The 14775-nt window shown below is 40.3% G+C and overlaps 1 long non-coding RNA gene across 5 annotated transcripts in view; it reads right to left on the bottom strand.

Annotated features, from left to right (window-relative positions):
- Positions 1-14775, bottom strand: part of Gm46516 — a 46647-nt gene continuing 31872 nt past the window's right edge. For 4 of the 5 annotated variants that reach the window (XR_001781694.1, XR_001781697.1, XR_001781695.1 and 1 more), the window contains exon 4: positions 12002-12043. This is a non-coding gene — a long non-coding RNA (predicted gene, 46516). Of the gene's footprint in view, positions 51-12001; positions 12044-14775 lie in introns of those variants that run through there. The other variant, XR_001781696.1, reaches the window with a different exon arrangement.

Here is a 14775-nt window from a genome sequence, read left to right as displayed (position 1 = left end):
GACAGGAGAGTTAGCAGGAAGCCAGCTCTCCTGGATTACCCAATAGTGCCCTGAAAACAAGGGAGAGGGAGATCCTTGATCAACAGGAAGAAAGTGGGAGCAACTCCAGAAGAGATGTCTTTTGATCTACACACTCTTGCATGGCATATGTGACCACCCTGCATAATTAATTAATGAACTTTTAAAACTAAAGAATAACTCATGGAATACAGAAAGAACAAGAGAATTAACAGACTCATAAAACAGTAAACAACAGACAGGGAATGTATGTGTATGAGTATGTGTAGATATTAAAGAAAGAATATTCATTTGTTAATTCTAAGTGATCTGGATGGGGAGGCACACATTTCAGCACTTAGAAGGCAGGCAGGAAAATCTTCCTTAGTACAAGGGCAGTCTGGCATGCATAGTGAGTTCCAGCACAACCAGGGTTATGGAGAGAGACCCTGCCTTTAAAAAAAACTGAAAAATAAAGTTTTTATAAAAGATTATAAGAGCCAGAATATCAGGAAGGCTTCTGTGATCCAGTACCTCCTAGAAATTACTGAATAAACAGGAAACAATGGCAATATCAACAGATACACTAAGATGGAAAGGGAAATTTTTGTTCACACACAAATCTAGAAAAAGAACTTAGGCAACTAATGACCTCTGGGAGAAGGAAAATGAGCCTCTCCCTGGGATGGGCCTCCGTTTTTGTTTTCCATTTCAGTCCTGAAATCATATACACATGAGCACAGAACTGAATTCCGGAGGTTGTATTTATATATTTGTAGATATACATACATAGCTGTATGTGTGTATATGTGTGTGTCTCTGTGTGTGTCTGTGTGTGTCTGTGTGTGTCTGTGTGTGTCTGTGTGTGTGTGTCTGTGTGTGTGTGTGTTTATGTGCGTGAGAGCATGCCTGCCTGTGCCTACTCATGGGTGTGTGTGTGTAACAATAATAGTCAAAATAAAAAGAGGCCATCAACTTGAAACTAGGGGATATGGAAGTTAATGGAGGGAAGAAGGGGAGGATGATGTTATGTAATTCCATTGGTATCAAATATCTAGGTTAGAGCAGGTACGGAGGTTAGACTAGATGCTTACTCGCCTGCTTTTGTTAGTGGCCTAACCTTATGATCAGAAGTAAAGTTCTGACTTGGCAAGTAACTTCTTAAATCATATTTTTCTAGAATAAACCTAAATCTAGATTCCGCAATTAAATTTTGTTCCAGACAAATTATTTGAATCTCTTTAAGACAAAAAAAAAAAAAAAAAAAAAAACAAACACCACCCCAAAACAAAAAAACAAAACAAAACAAAATACAAACAAACAAACATCTTAAGTTCAAATGTAACCTCACAGAATTGGAGCCCTAGTGTAAAGTAAGTTGGATAGCTGACATAGTCAAGCTCTCAATTCAGTGTTTCTATGCTTCAGGATACTGACGGGACTTGCCATTCACTTCTCTCTGTTTTAATATGCAAGGTCAAGAAGCTGTTTCTCTGGGTTGTTCTAGAGCAGCTAATCTTCCCCTAACTCCAGGAAAATATAGACAAAAGTTGAGAAGTATATACTACATACTAATTTATACCTATAACTTGATTAGCCATTTCAGTTCATTCTCACCCAACTGAAGAAAATAGTTGTTCACAAAACAAAGTTTAGAAGTTAAAAATGTTGACTTGAAAAGATGGCTTTGTAGTTAAGAGCTCTGGCTGCTCTTCCAGAGGACCAGGGTTCAATTCTCAGCATACCATAGTGGCTCACAACTGTTAGAAACTCCAGCTCCAGAGGATGCCTTCTTCACGCCTCTCCGGCCACCAGGCATGCATGGGGTGCACATACATACTCACAAGCAAAACAGTCATATACATACACCAAGAAGTGATTTGGTTTTTGTTTGTTTGGTTTTTTATAGAATTTCAGTTGAAACTTAAAATCATTGAGTCCACCTGTCCACATGATTAGATGGAATGCTTCTCTTAAATTAATTAATATGCTCCTTGCCCTTGCGTATTAAAAACAGTGTGGAGTGAATAGCAAGTCCCTTCAGTATCCTGGAGTATGGAATCACTGAATTGAGAGCTTGACTATGCCAGCTATCCATCTATTTCTAACCTTTAAGCTCTTCTCCATCTGAGTCACATGGCCATCAGTACACTACAGAAAATTGTGTGTGTGTGTGTGTGTGTGTGTGTGTGTGTGTGTGTGTGTGTGTATGAGAGAGAGAGAGAGACAGAGACAGAGAGACAGAGACAGAGAGACAGAGAGACAGAGACAGAGAAGTGTGCTGAATCTGTGTATGGTGTGTGATGTGTGATGTGTGAGTGTGCATGTGAGTATGTGTGTGTGTGTGTGTGTGTGTGTGTGTGTGTGTGAGTGTATTATGTGTGTGGAATGTGGTGTGTGTGTGTTTGTGTGTGATGTGTGAGGTATATGTTAGTGTGTGTGTGTGTGTGTGTGTGTGTCTGTGTGTGTATGTGTATGGAATGTGGTGTGTATATTTGTGTGTGGAGTATGATGTGTGTGTCTGTGAGAGTGTATGTGTTTGTGTGTACGTTAGTGTGTGTTTGTGTGTGTGTGTGTGTTTCTGTGTGTGATTCTGTGTGTGCTTGTGTGTGCTCATGACTTTCACTCTTTGGTTAACACCGTAATACCTAGTGAGTAGTCTCTGCACTCTCAATGATTTTTTCCAGCCCTGGCAGGAGGGAATCATCTCTGCTCTCACACAACTCACACTCTGGAGGGCCCCTGACCTTCATTTCTCTAAGATATTATCTCAGACATTCCTCCAATAAATATTTATTTGAATGCATATTAGCTTGAGGGGGCTTCCTTTTCTTTATGAAAACATGCTCCTCTTTCTGCCACCGAAACCACAGGTGTCCACCCGTCTTTTTGTCATGAGTCTCTGCAGTGTCTTGTTCTTTCCAGCCTTCATACTGTAAGTTTATACCCTCAATTATATCTGCAGGGCTTCCAGTGAAAGTTGGACAGATAATCTCACAAGCTCTATTCAAAGATTTCAGATGCTGGAATGGCTAGCAGCTGCTCGTGGGAAACCTGAGCCAGGAGCCTTTCAAGTGGACTGTCAGTTGCTGTCTCCATTGGCAACCAGTTCTGGGTGGCCCTGGGTGGGACAGACAGTCTGGCTTAAGCTTGGCCTTCATGTAGGGCACATGACATGGGAAGCTGTTCCTTATCTCAAAATATGACTCTTCTACTCAAGATGAATAAATACAGTTCAGGTGGGACTTCCTTGGTTCTGTTCTTTAGAATGAATCTTTTCAAAAGCAACGTTTTAGTGTGGATTCCAGTATGGCCATTCCATGGGCAGACATTCATACTGGATCTTGTAAACCTGGCCAATCACCCATGACAGGAGAGGTCCTTCGGCTTAGAGGGGGAACTTACTACTGCTATTTTGCTAAGCTAGCATGGCGTCAAGCTGTCTTCTAATCTAAATACTTATCTTTATACCCATAGAGCAGAGCAATAATCACTCCTCAGTGGCAAAGCATTGTATTGCAGTGGACAGTATCTAACATAGAGACTCACAACTGACTAAGTGTAAAGGAGAGGTGACCGAAGAGTGCTCAGCTCTAAGTTAACATTTACATCATCCTGTCCCCCAAGGCTGGGGAAACACTGAGAAAGAGGAAGAAGAAGGAGTATAAAAGCCAGAGGATAGGAAGGGAAATAGCAAAACTAGTGTCATCTGGACATGACTCTGCCATTATGCTCATGAAGTTGTCAAAGCAGCTACGGCTGCCTGTTCAAGCCATGCATAATATTAAGCCAGATCGTATCTCAGAATGGATGGAAAGAGGGTTGACAAGGCTTCACCCTTAACTGGGAGCACTTGACCATCCATAGTGTCTGGAAAGGGAGACTCATCTTTCTTCAGGAATATGACCTCTCATAGGCTGCCCATGGCCTACATCCATGGATGTATGGGCAACTCTAACTGAACAGCAAAACGATGACAAGGATATGAAATAGGGAGGTGACTTAGGAATGGGAATGTACATCATATACATGCATGAAATTCTCAGAAATAGGAGAAGAAGATTAAAAAAAATTTAAAGTAATTCTCCATGAGTATCTAATACTGGAGCCTATCACTGGCCAAATGGTCTAGGTACAGGATGTAGCACCAGATATTTAACAAAAATGAAAAACAACTATTTCTTTAGGGTGAGCTGCTGTTACTTGCTTTCAAATTATGACAAAACTCCAGAGAGCAGAATAACATAGAAGGGGGGAAAGTCTGTGAGGGGAAGCTCTGTGTGATTGAGTGACAGTTAGGAAGTCAGGTGTAGTATCTTTACCTACTAGAGCAGGAGGGCTCTTCATAGCCTTAGGCCTTGTTCTTCCCTCTAGTTTCTGCCCTGGGATGGGATTATACCTGAGACATTGTTACTGAAACTCTCAAAGCCCCGAAGTCTTGGAAGCCCTAACAATCTACTCTGGGCCACCAGTCTTCAGTAGGCCAACAAAGGACACGAACCATTATGAAAAACACTGAATGGAGTTGCATTCAAGGGGGCCACACCCAGAAAAGAAACAAAGCCGTTTCTGTAACCCCACCCACTCGCCACTTAGGGATCCTAATGTGAGTTTGAGGTTTCAGGCTGGAGTGAGAGGAACGCATAGATAAGCAATCCTGGTCACACTGTGCTCTCCCTGGTCATCAATGTCCCCACTCTAGTCTCTCCCACAATGCGGTCTGAAGAATTATCAGAAATATATGAAGTCTCTCCGCTTGAAAGACAAACTTCCTCTCAAGCTGGTAGCAAGTTTCAGTCTTTGCCTTCTCCCAGCCTGGGATTTCTTGGTAAATTTCAAGTCCTTAGGGAGCCTTGTCTTTTTCTCTTTCCTTTTAAATTTATTCTCCCATATATCACATCCCAACTGCAGTTTTCCCTCCAGCCATCACCTCCTTTCATCACTCCTCCTCCCACTCCCCCTATATCTTCCTCCCATCCACTTTTTGTCTGGTTTCCTTTAGAAAAGGGCAGGCCTCCTAGGGATAGCATGGTATATCAAGTTGCAATAAGATTTGGTGTAAGGGGGATATTCTGATACAAAGTCTTGTTCCCTAATTGGTTCTTAATTTGTCAGTAAAGAAAGCCAGGGAGGCCAATTGCTAGGTGGAAGGACAGGCAGGATTTCCTGGTCCCAAGAGGAAAAAGAGGATGTAGGGAAGGATCTTTTCTGCCATGCTTTGGAGGAAGAAGAATGTAACAATCATGTAAGATCTCAGGGAGAGCTAGGGCCTGTGGTCTCTGCTACAGGCTATAGGCAAGTGGCCAAGGATGGTTGGCAAGAGCTATGTGGGACGAGCCACCAAAGTTTAGGGCAAGTGGAGAGACGGAGATAATAAAGTGGTAAGGGCACATGCTTTTCCAAGAGGGAGATAGTAATGCCCAATTGTGGCAAGAAGGCAAATTATAAAGGAATTAGCTCTCTCTCTCTCTCTCTCTCTCTCTCTCTCTGTGTGTGTGTGTGTGTGTGTGTGTGTGTGTGTGTGTGTTTTATCCACAGATTCAAGTGTCTAGGGAGTGGGCTGGTAGCACTCCCAGAGTGATGTCGGGTAGAAGAAAAAAGGAAGCCAGGAGGGGCCAGAGCACAGAACCGCCCGGGCAAAGGCAGTAGCATTTAAAACCTGCATGCAACAATTAGGTATCTCCCCTCATGAAGGCAATCCAGTAGGAAGACCAGGATCCCAAAAGCAGGCAAAAGCATCAGAAACAGAGCCCACTTCTTCTGTTAAGAGTCTCACAAAACTACCAAACTTCACAACTGTAATATATATACAGAGGGCATAGGTTAGACCCATGTAGGCTCCCTGGTGATTGGTTTAGTACCAGTGAGCCCCTGTGAGCAGGTTTTCTGATTCTGTGGGGTTTTCCTGTCATGTCCCTGAATCCTCTGGCTCTTACAATCTTCCAGAAGGAGTCTCTGAACTCTGCCTAATGTTTAGCTGTGCATCTTTGTATCTGTTTCCATTAGATGCTAGAATAAACCCCTCTGATGACAATTGGGCTAGGCCCAATCTATGAGCATAGCAGAATATTATTAAGCATCATTTCATTGTTTTTTTTTCTGCCAGTCATATTTGGTTCTATCCTAGTCTCTAAGCCATCTGGACTCTGGTTTCTGGTCCTCCAGGCAGTGTCATGGGTGGGCTCCCTTTCCTCACATGGGTCTCAAGATGGACCAGTCATTGGTTAGCCACTCCTACAAATTGTAGGACAAATTGCAGCCCAAAGGTTTTGTGGCTGTGTTGCTGTACCAAACCCTTCACTGGAAGTCTTTCCAGTTCAGGCTCTGTATTCCCCCACTACTAGGAGTCTTAACTAGAGTCATCCTAATATACTCCTGGGAGTTTTCACTGCACTAGGCTTCTGCTTTACCTCTGAATTGCCCAGTCCCCAATTCCAGTGGTCTCTCCCAGTATTATTCTTTCCCTCTGTCTTCTCCCAACCTGATCCCTCCTATTCCTGTCACCACCCACCCTCAGTCCACCTGCAATATCTGTTAAATTTTTTCTCACCAGGGAAATCCAGGCATCTCTCCCTAAGCCCTTCTTGTGATTTAGCCTCTCTGAGTCTGTGGATTGTAACATACTTATCTTTTACTATGCACTTAATAGCCACTTATAATTGAGTATGTACCACGTTTGTCTTTCTTTGTCTGGGTGACCACACTCAGGAAATGCTTTTTTTTCCCAGTTCCATCCATTTGCCTGCAAATTTTATGATGTCATTGTTCATAATAGCTGAACTAATACTCCATTTTGTAAATTTGCCACATTTTCTTCATCCATTATTCAGTTGGGGGACATCTAGGTTGTTTCCAGTTTCTGGCTATTATGAATAAAGCTGCTATGAACATAGAGAAGTAAGTGTATTTGTGGTAGGATGGTGCATCTTTTGTGTATTTGTCCAAGAGGGAATCAACACAATTCTTTACAGACCTTTAAAAAACAGTACTCAGCTTCATATGATAAAACAAAAAACCCAGAATGGCTAAAAACAATGCCGTACAATAAAAGAACTTCTGGAGATATCACCATTCCCAATTCCAAATTCCACTACTGAGCTATAGTCATAAAAATGATATGGTATTGGCTAAATAGTAGATAGGTTAATCAATGATATCAAATTGAAGACCCAGATCTAAACCCAAAAGAAGCCCAAATTATACAATAAAAAAGAAGAAAGCATCTTTAACAAATGGTGTTGGTCTAATGGTAGCATTGTTTTAATACCTTCCTAACCAGAGTAAAGGGCACAAGTGTCTCTTGTAAAATATCTCCATTCTTATTAGGATGGAGATACCATGTTATTCAAATCAGTCATAGCCCAAGAGAAAAAGAAGAGGAAAAGAATTCCAAGATTTTTCTCAATCATTACAAGGCTTAAGAAAACTCAGTTGCCAAACAGTTCCTCCTACACACCCCAAAGCAGTGCTTCTCAGCCTTAATTCTGTGGCTTTTAATACTCCCTCATATTGTGGTGACCCTCAGCCATAAAATTATTTCATTGCTACTTCATAACTCTAACTTTTCCTACTATTATGAATCATAATGCAAATATCTGATATGTAACAGATCTACGATGTGACCCCTTTGGGAGCTGCAGTCCACAGGTTGAGAAACACTGTCGCCCGAGCACTAGTAAAATCTTGTAAACTCAGATTAATACTCTGTCTATGGAGATGACCTGAGACTGGTCAATAACTATTAATGTACAACTCATTGCAAACATGTAAATACAGTCTTCCCTGCTCTGAATGTTCTTGACTCACAACATCTGGGACTATGGAACAGTTATAGGTCATGCTGGCTAGTTCTAACTGTCATGTTGATGCAGGTTAGAATCACTTGGAAAAGGAGTGCTAATGAGGAGTTATCCAGAAAAGGTTGGGAGGTAGCCATGGCTGTGAGGAATTATCTTGACTATTAATTGGTGTGAAGACCTAACTCATTGTCAGGGGCATGATTCTCTCGGCAGGGGTTCTTGACCCTTATAAAAGAGGAGAGACCATGCTAATAACAAGGAGCATGCATGTGTCCATTTCTTTCTGTTCTTGACTATAGTAGATGTGAGTTCCTGCCTCAATTTCCCCTCGGTGATGGGCTTGTTGTAAAGCAAATATATATTTTTCTCTCCAAAATTACTTTTCCTTTTGTAGTTGTTGTTGTTGTTTTGGTTTTTTGGTGTTTGTTTTGGTCTTATTTGTTTGTTTGTTTGTTTGTTTATTTATTGTTTTTTCAAGACAGGGTTTCCCTGTGTAGCCCTGGCTGTCCTGGAACTCACTCTGTAGACCAGGCTTTTCATTGGGTATGTTATATCACAGAAACAGATATGAAATCAGAGCATGAGTAAAGTATGAAGCTGAACTACAGTTTAGGTCACCAATCCCACCCTTGGAAGGCTGAGGAAAAGAGTATTTTTCCTTCCTCCAGAATAGCCAGCTTTCATCCACTCATCATTCCTGAGTCAAATTGCCAGGACACAATTATACTTTAGAAATAACACCCAGGCTATGTTCTACCTTCCTTAAAAGATATACCTTCATAATTTGAATGTATTTTTGAAGTTTGTTGAAAAACACTTCTAATTCCTTCTATTCTAAAGGACTGGAAGTCAGCATAATGATAAGTAAAAGTGAAGTTAGCCTAAGTTTTAGTGTACAATTAGTAAGTAGTCAATAGTGGAATGTGTTCTAAAGTAAAGATGTAGTTAATAAATATTTCACCTATAAAATATTTTCTTGGTGATAGGAAGATTACACTATGAGAATAGAGCACTTGTTCTTGCAAGCAAGAGGACCTGAGTTTTAATTCCCAGCACCCTTAGAAAAAGCTGGACATGGCTACACATACTGATAACCCCAGCAGGAGAAGAGATAGGCAGATCCAGAGAGCTAGCCCAGACAAAATAGCAAGGTTCCAATTCAATGAAAGACTGTCTCAAGGCAATAAAGCTACAGAAGGCTACAAAAACACTAGATGTAATGCTCTGGTCTATGCTGGTAAGCACACAGGACTATCTATATGCATATGCCATACACAAAAAACACATAGCATACACATGTCCTTGCACACATACACACAAACACACACACATACAAAATGCACTTTGTATTTTTTTCTCATTTCATTTTCTCTTTATTTCATTATGTCCTTAATGTTTAAAAGAGTTTCACATAATCTGCTCTCTGCTGACAGAAAATCCAAACTAAAAGAAGTTTTCTTGAATTGTTTTAATCCTTAGTATTTTTAATTAACTCTAATTCATAAAAGTGCCCCTCTTTTGAGGCAGTAGCAATTGAACTGTCAAAAAGTATTTTAAGCAATATTTAGATCCAGAAACTCATCATTATTTTATGTCATGTTGAAATACTTTAATGTGATCACATGTAATAAATTATCATCACAGAAGATGTCATATAACATCTCAATTTTATCACTAAAGGCACAAGAAAATTGTCATTTAAATATGAATTTTTCAATCATACAATATTCTTAGCTCTATTTTATTTTATTTACCATTATTGGAAATTGATTCTTTTCTTATATAACTTATTCTGATTACAGCGTTCCCTCCCTCTACTTCTTCCAGTTCCTCCCCATTTCCCCTGCTATCTGTATCCACTCCCTTTCTGTCTCTAAGAGGTGATAATAAAATATAGCAAAATGAAATCCAATAAGATAAAACAAAAACTATCACACTAGTATTGGAAAGACAAATGAACAAAAAGAAAAAAAAAAAGACAAAAGAAGGCACAAGAATCAGAAACCCATTCATTTGTACCCAGGAATCCTACTAAAAATACTAAACTAGAAGCCATGATATTTATGCAGAAGACCTGCAGGCTCTGTTCATGCTGCTTCAGTCTCTGTGAGATTTGTTCATGTTAATTCAAAGGGCCTTGTTTTCTTGGTGTCCTCCATCCCCTCTGGTTCTTACATTCTCTCAGCCTCCTCTTCTGTGAGATTCCCTGAACTCTGAGGGGGGGATTTGATGGACACATCCATTTAGTTTTGGCACTATGGGGAGTGGTATTTTATGGTATACAATTATTTCTGCTGCTCAAACTTCAACAACAACACCCAGGAACAGCAGCTGCCACAGAGTGCCCCTGCTCGACCCATCTTGTGGCTCTGGCATTTATACCCTCTCAAATGTCCCCAGAATTAAACTATCTGCAACTGGCAAAAATCACACCCCTGGTAGTGCATGAGACATATCATAATCACCTGCTATGAAGCATCCTCTTATCTCACACCAGGGATTAAAAACATTCATGTAACATAACTGGGTTTTTTTAAGAAACTAAAATTCTCACTACAATTTAGGACTGTGTTCCAATGTGTCTCACTCTCTGCATAATGTCTGGCTGTGGGTTTTTGTGTTTGTTCCCCTCTGTGGCAGGAGGAATATTCTTTGATGACGATTCATGAGTGTAGCAGAATATCATCAGTAGTCATTTTACCACTGAATTTTTTTCTTGTTTTTTTTTAGATCAATATTTTTAGTTTTATCCCAGGTTCCTGGTATATCTACTCTTTGGTTCTTTCTTCTTCTTCTTCTTCTTCTTCTTCTTCTTCTTCTTCTTCTTCTTCTTCTTCTTCTTCTTCTTCTTCTTCTTCCTCTTCTTCTTCCTCTTCTTCCTCTTCTTCCTCTTCTTCTTCTTCTTCTTCTTCTTCTTCTTCTTCTTCTTCTTCTTCTTCTTCTTCTTCTTCTTCTTTCTTCTTCCTCTTCCTCTTCCTCTTCTTCTTCTTCTTCTTCTTTTGATATTTTCTTTATTTACATTTCAAATGTTATCCCCTTTCTTGGTCCCCCCCCCAAAAAAAGAAAACCCACCTATTTCCTCCCCTCTCCCGCTGAACCCACCACTCCTGCTTATTGGCTTGGCATTCCCCTATACTGGGGCATGAAACCTTCACAGGACCAAGGGCCTCTCCTCCCATTGATGACCAACTAGGCTGCATATACATCCTCTGCTACATATGCAGCTAGAGCCATGAGCCCCACCATATGTTTTCTTTGGTTGGTGGTGTAGTCCCAGGGAGCTCTGGGGTACTGGTTAGTTGATATTGTTGTTCCTCCTATGGGGCTGCAAACACCTTCAGCTTCTTGGGTCCTTTCTCTAGCTTCATCATTGGGGACCCTGTGTTACATCCAATGGATGGTTGTGAGCACCCACTTCTGTATTTTTCAGGCACAGGCAGAGCCTCTCAGGAGACAGCTATATCAGGCTCCTGTCAGCAAGCTCTTGTTGGCATCCAAAATAGTGTCTGGGTTTAGTAACTGTATATGGGACAGATCCCCAGGTGGGGCAGTCTCTGGATGGTCATTCCTTCAGTATCTGTTCCACATTTTGTCTCTGTAATTCCTTCCATGTGTATTTTGCTCCCCCTTCTAAGAAGGCTCGAAGTATTCACACTTTGGTCTTCCTTCTTCTTGAGCTTCATGTGTTCTGCAACTGTATTTTGGGTACTCCTAGCTTCTGGGCTAATATCCACTTATCAGTGAGTGCATATCATGTGTGTTCTTTTGTGATTGGGTTACCTCACTCAGGATGATATCCTCCAGATCATCCATTTGCCTAAGAATTTTAGAAATTCATTGTTTTTAATAGCTGTATAGTACTCCATTGTGTAAATGTACCACATTTTCTGTATCCATTCCTCTGTTGAGGGACATCTGGGTTCTTTTCGGCTTCTGGCTATTATAAATAAGGCTGCTATGAACATAGTGGAGCATGTGTCCTTACTAAATGTTGGAGCATCTTCTGGGTATATGCCCAGGAGTGGTATTGCTATATCTTCTGGTAGTACTATGTCCAATTTTCAGCCAAACTGATTTCCAGAGTGATTGTACCAGCTTGCAATCCCACCAGCAATGGAGGAGTGTTCCTCTTTTCCCACATCCTCACCAGCATCTGCTGTCACCTGAGTTTTTGATCTTATCTCCTTGTACAAAGCTCAAGTCCAAGTGGATCAAAGACCTCCACATAAAACCAGAGACACTGAAACCTGTAGAGGAGAAAGTGGATAAGAACTTTGAACATATGGGCATAGGGGAAAAATTCCTGAACAGAACACAAATGACTTGGGCTGCATGATCAAGAATCGACAAATGGGACCTAATAAAATTGCAAAGCTTCTGTAAGGCAAAGGACACTGTCAATAAGACAAAAAAGGCAACCAACAGATTGGGAAAAGATCTTTACCAATCCTAAATCCGATAGATGACCAATATCCAATATATACAAAGAACTCAAGAAGTTAGACTCCATTAAACCAAATAACCCTATTTAAAAATGAGGTACAGAGCTAAACAAGGAATTCTCAACTGAGGAATACTGAATGGCTGAGAACCAACCAACCCCCCCCCCAAAAAAAAAGAAGTTCAACATCCTTAGTCATCAGGGAAATGCAAATAGTCTTTGGTTCTTAGTAGTGTTAGATATGGGATCTATCTCATGGAGTGAGCCTTCACTCAAATCAGATATTGGACAGTTACTCTGAAAAGCTTTATGCCACCCATGTCCTGGCCTTTGTTGCAGGCAGGACCCCATTTTAGATCAAAGGATTTGTGGCTTGGCTTGATGTTTATATTTCTCTTTTTGTAACATGTAGAATAGTTTCCTATACCAAAGATGCCAGAATGTAGGAATGAAGGTTCTGTGTAGGCACCAGCTCAACTTCTTTATATTCAATGAGTTGTGTGAGTGTTGCCTCAAGCAATGGGACCTTGCTGTCAGTTTCTGCAGAACAACTGATTCTCTTGGCAGCAGCCTGGGTTGTTTGTCTCAATTTCCCCATTGAGACCCCCACCCCTCCCAGGCCAATATCTTAATTAGATGTAACCCAATCCTAATTCTGGAAGCTTCATTTAGTGACAAGAGATGACCAAGTAGGACCTTGTCTCCTCCCTTATTTGGTAATTTCATTTAGATAGCCTTTATATATGTATATATTTTAGGAAGCGTCTACTCTATTAGGTTTCCATACTACCCCTAAATGCTCCTTAAATTTAGTGTTCTCCTCATATCCCCTCCCTCAACTTTTTATCTCCTCCCTCTTGCCACTTCATTCTCCTGTTCCAGCACAACCACCCATCATTTATTTTATTACCCTTTCCTAACAAGATCTATCTGTTCCTCCTAGTCCTTTACTGTATACCTACCATCTGTGGTTCTATGGGTTGTAGCCTGGTTATCTTTGTTCTAACAGCTAATATCCACATATAAGTGAATACAAACCATGTTTCCATATTTGACTTTCTGGATCTGGGATACCTTACCCAGGATGATTTTTTTTTCCTAATTACATCTATTTGTCTGTAAATTTCATTAAGTCGTTTTTTTAAATGGCTGAGTAACACTTCCTTGTGTAAAAATACCACATTATCTTTATCTACTCTTCTGTTGAGGGATATTTTTGCTGTTTCCAGTTTCAGGCTATAATGAATAGAGCAGCAACACAGAGGGTTGAGCACTTGGCTTTGTGATAGGATTCATGGCCCTTTGGGTGCATGCCCTACAATAGCATAGCTAGACCTTCATGAAGATTATCTGCTACTTTCCTGAGGAACTGCCAAACTGATTTCCATACGACTGTACAAGATTGAACTGCCATCAGCGATATTTCTTAAGATCACGTTTTACTTCACTCTTCTCTTAAGTTTCATGTCTTGTTAACATTTGATTTAGTTTCTTTAGTATTCCCAGTGTATAACTGAGGAGTTTTAGCAGCAGATTTAAGTGGTCTATCAAGACAGCCTCATTTGACCTGTTTAGAAAACAGAAGCCCTGTCAGTGGATCTATTCCAAAGCCATTGTTACAGGCATAATTGAGAATATTCTTTTAGTGGCAGACTCAAATGGACTTTATAGGGTACGCAAATTCTATATTATAGGTCATACACATTTTACAAATGTTTCTTTATCTACTTGGTTTGTGTATTAATAGGAGAAAATTGTTATCAATCCTTCTTAATTGTTTCAATAAATCCTTGTATTTTATACTTCACTTTTGACACTGTATTATATTTTATCCAATATGCTTGCTTTTATAAAGAACACAACAGGTGTAGTGCCACAAGCCTATAATTCCAGAACTTTGGAAGATGAGGCAGGAGTCTCATGAGTTCTATGCCAGCTTTGGCCAAACAGAGAAGTTCTGTCTCAAAAAAAACCCCAAAAGTTATTTTTGTCTTATTATTTGGGGATCTTGTTTCAGTAACATCTATTGGATAATGTAAACAAACAAACAAACAAACAAAAAAGCAGTATCATGCTTCACACATCTAACATGTAAATATATGCAATAGGAAAGTACCTTGCATGCACTAGGGAGGAATCTTCTCCCTTCTGCAAGCTGCCTTTTGACTTCTGGTACTTTCCAGGCATGGGGTGCCACAACCCCAGTTGTTAGGTATGTGTACACATTTTTGATATTTAGTAGATCACCATGTTGGATTGGGACTCATTCTCTTCATGTTGTCCCATCTTAGCTAAATCTATCTCCAAAGATCCTGTTTCCAAATGATCCCTTCAATCAGGGTGAAACATTCTCTTGAATTCTTGAATGGAGGTAAAATGTGTTACAATTTCTAGGTGTGTGTGTGTGTGTGTGTGTGTGTGTGTGTGTGTGTGAGAGAGAGAGAGAGAGAGAGAGAGAGAGAGAGAGAGAGAGAGAGGGTCTTCCAAAAATATCACATGATCTTTTGTTCAGGGTCAGTTTCTTTCTGAGTATCTTAA

The sequence above is a fragment of the Mus musculus genome, chromosome 15 (genome assembly GCF_000001635.26).
Source record: "Mus musculus strain C57BL/6J chromosome 15, GRCm38.p6 C57BL/6J".
NCBI lineage: Eukaryota > Metazoa > Chordata > Mammalia > Rodentia > Muridae > Mus > Mus musculus.
Note: the sequence above shows the minus strand (reverse complement) of the source record. Positions and strands in the feature narration are given on the sequence as shown.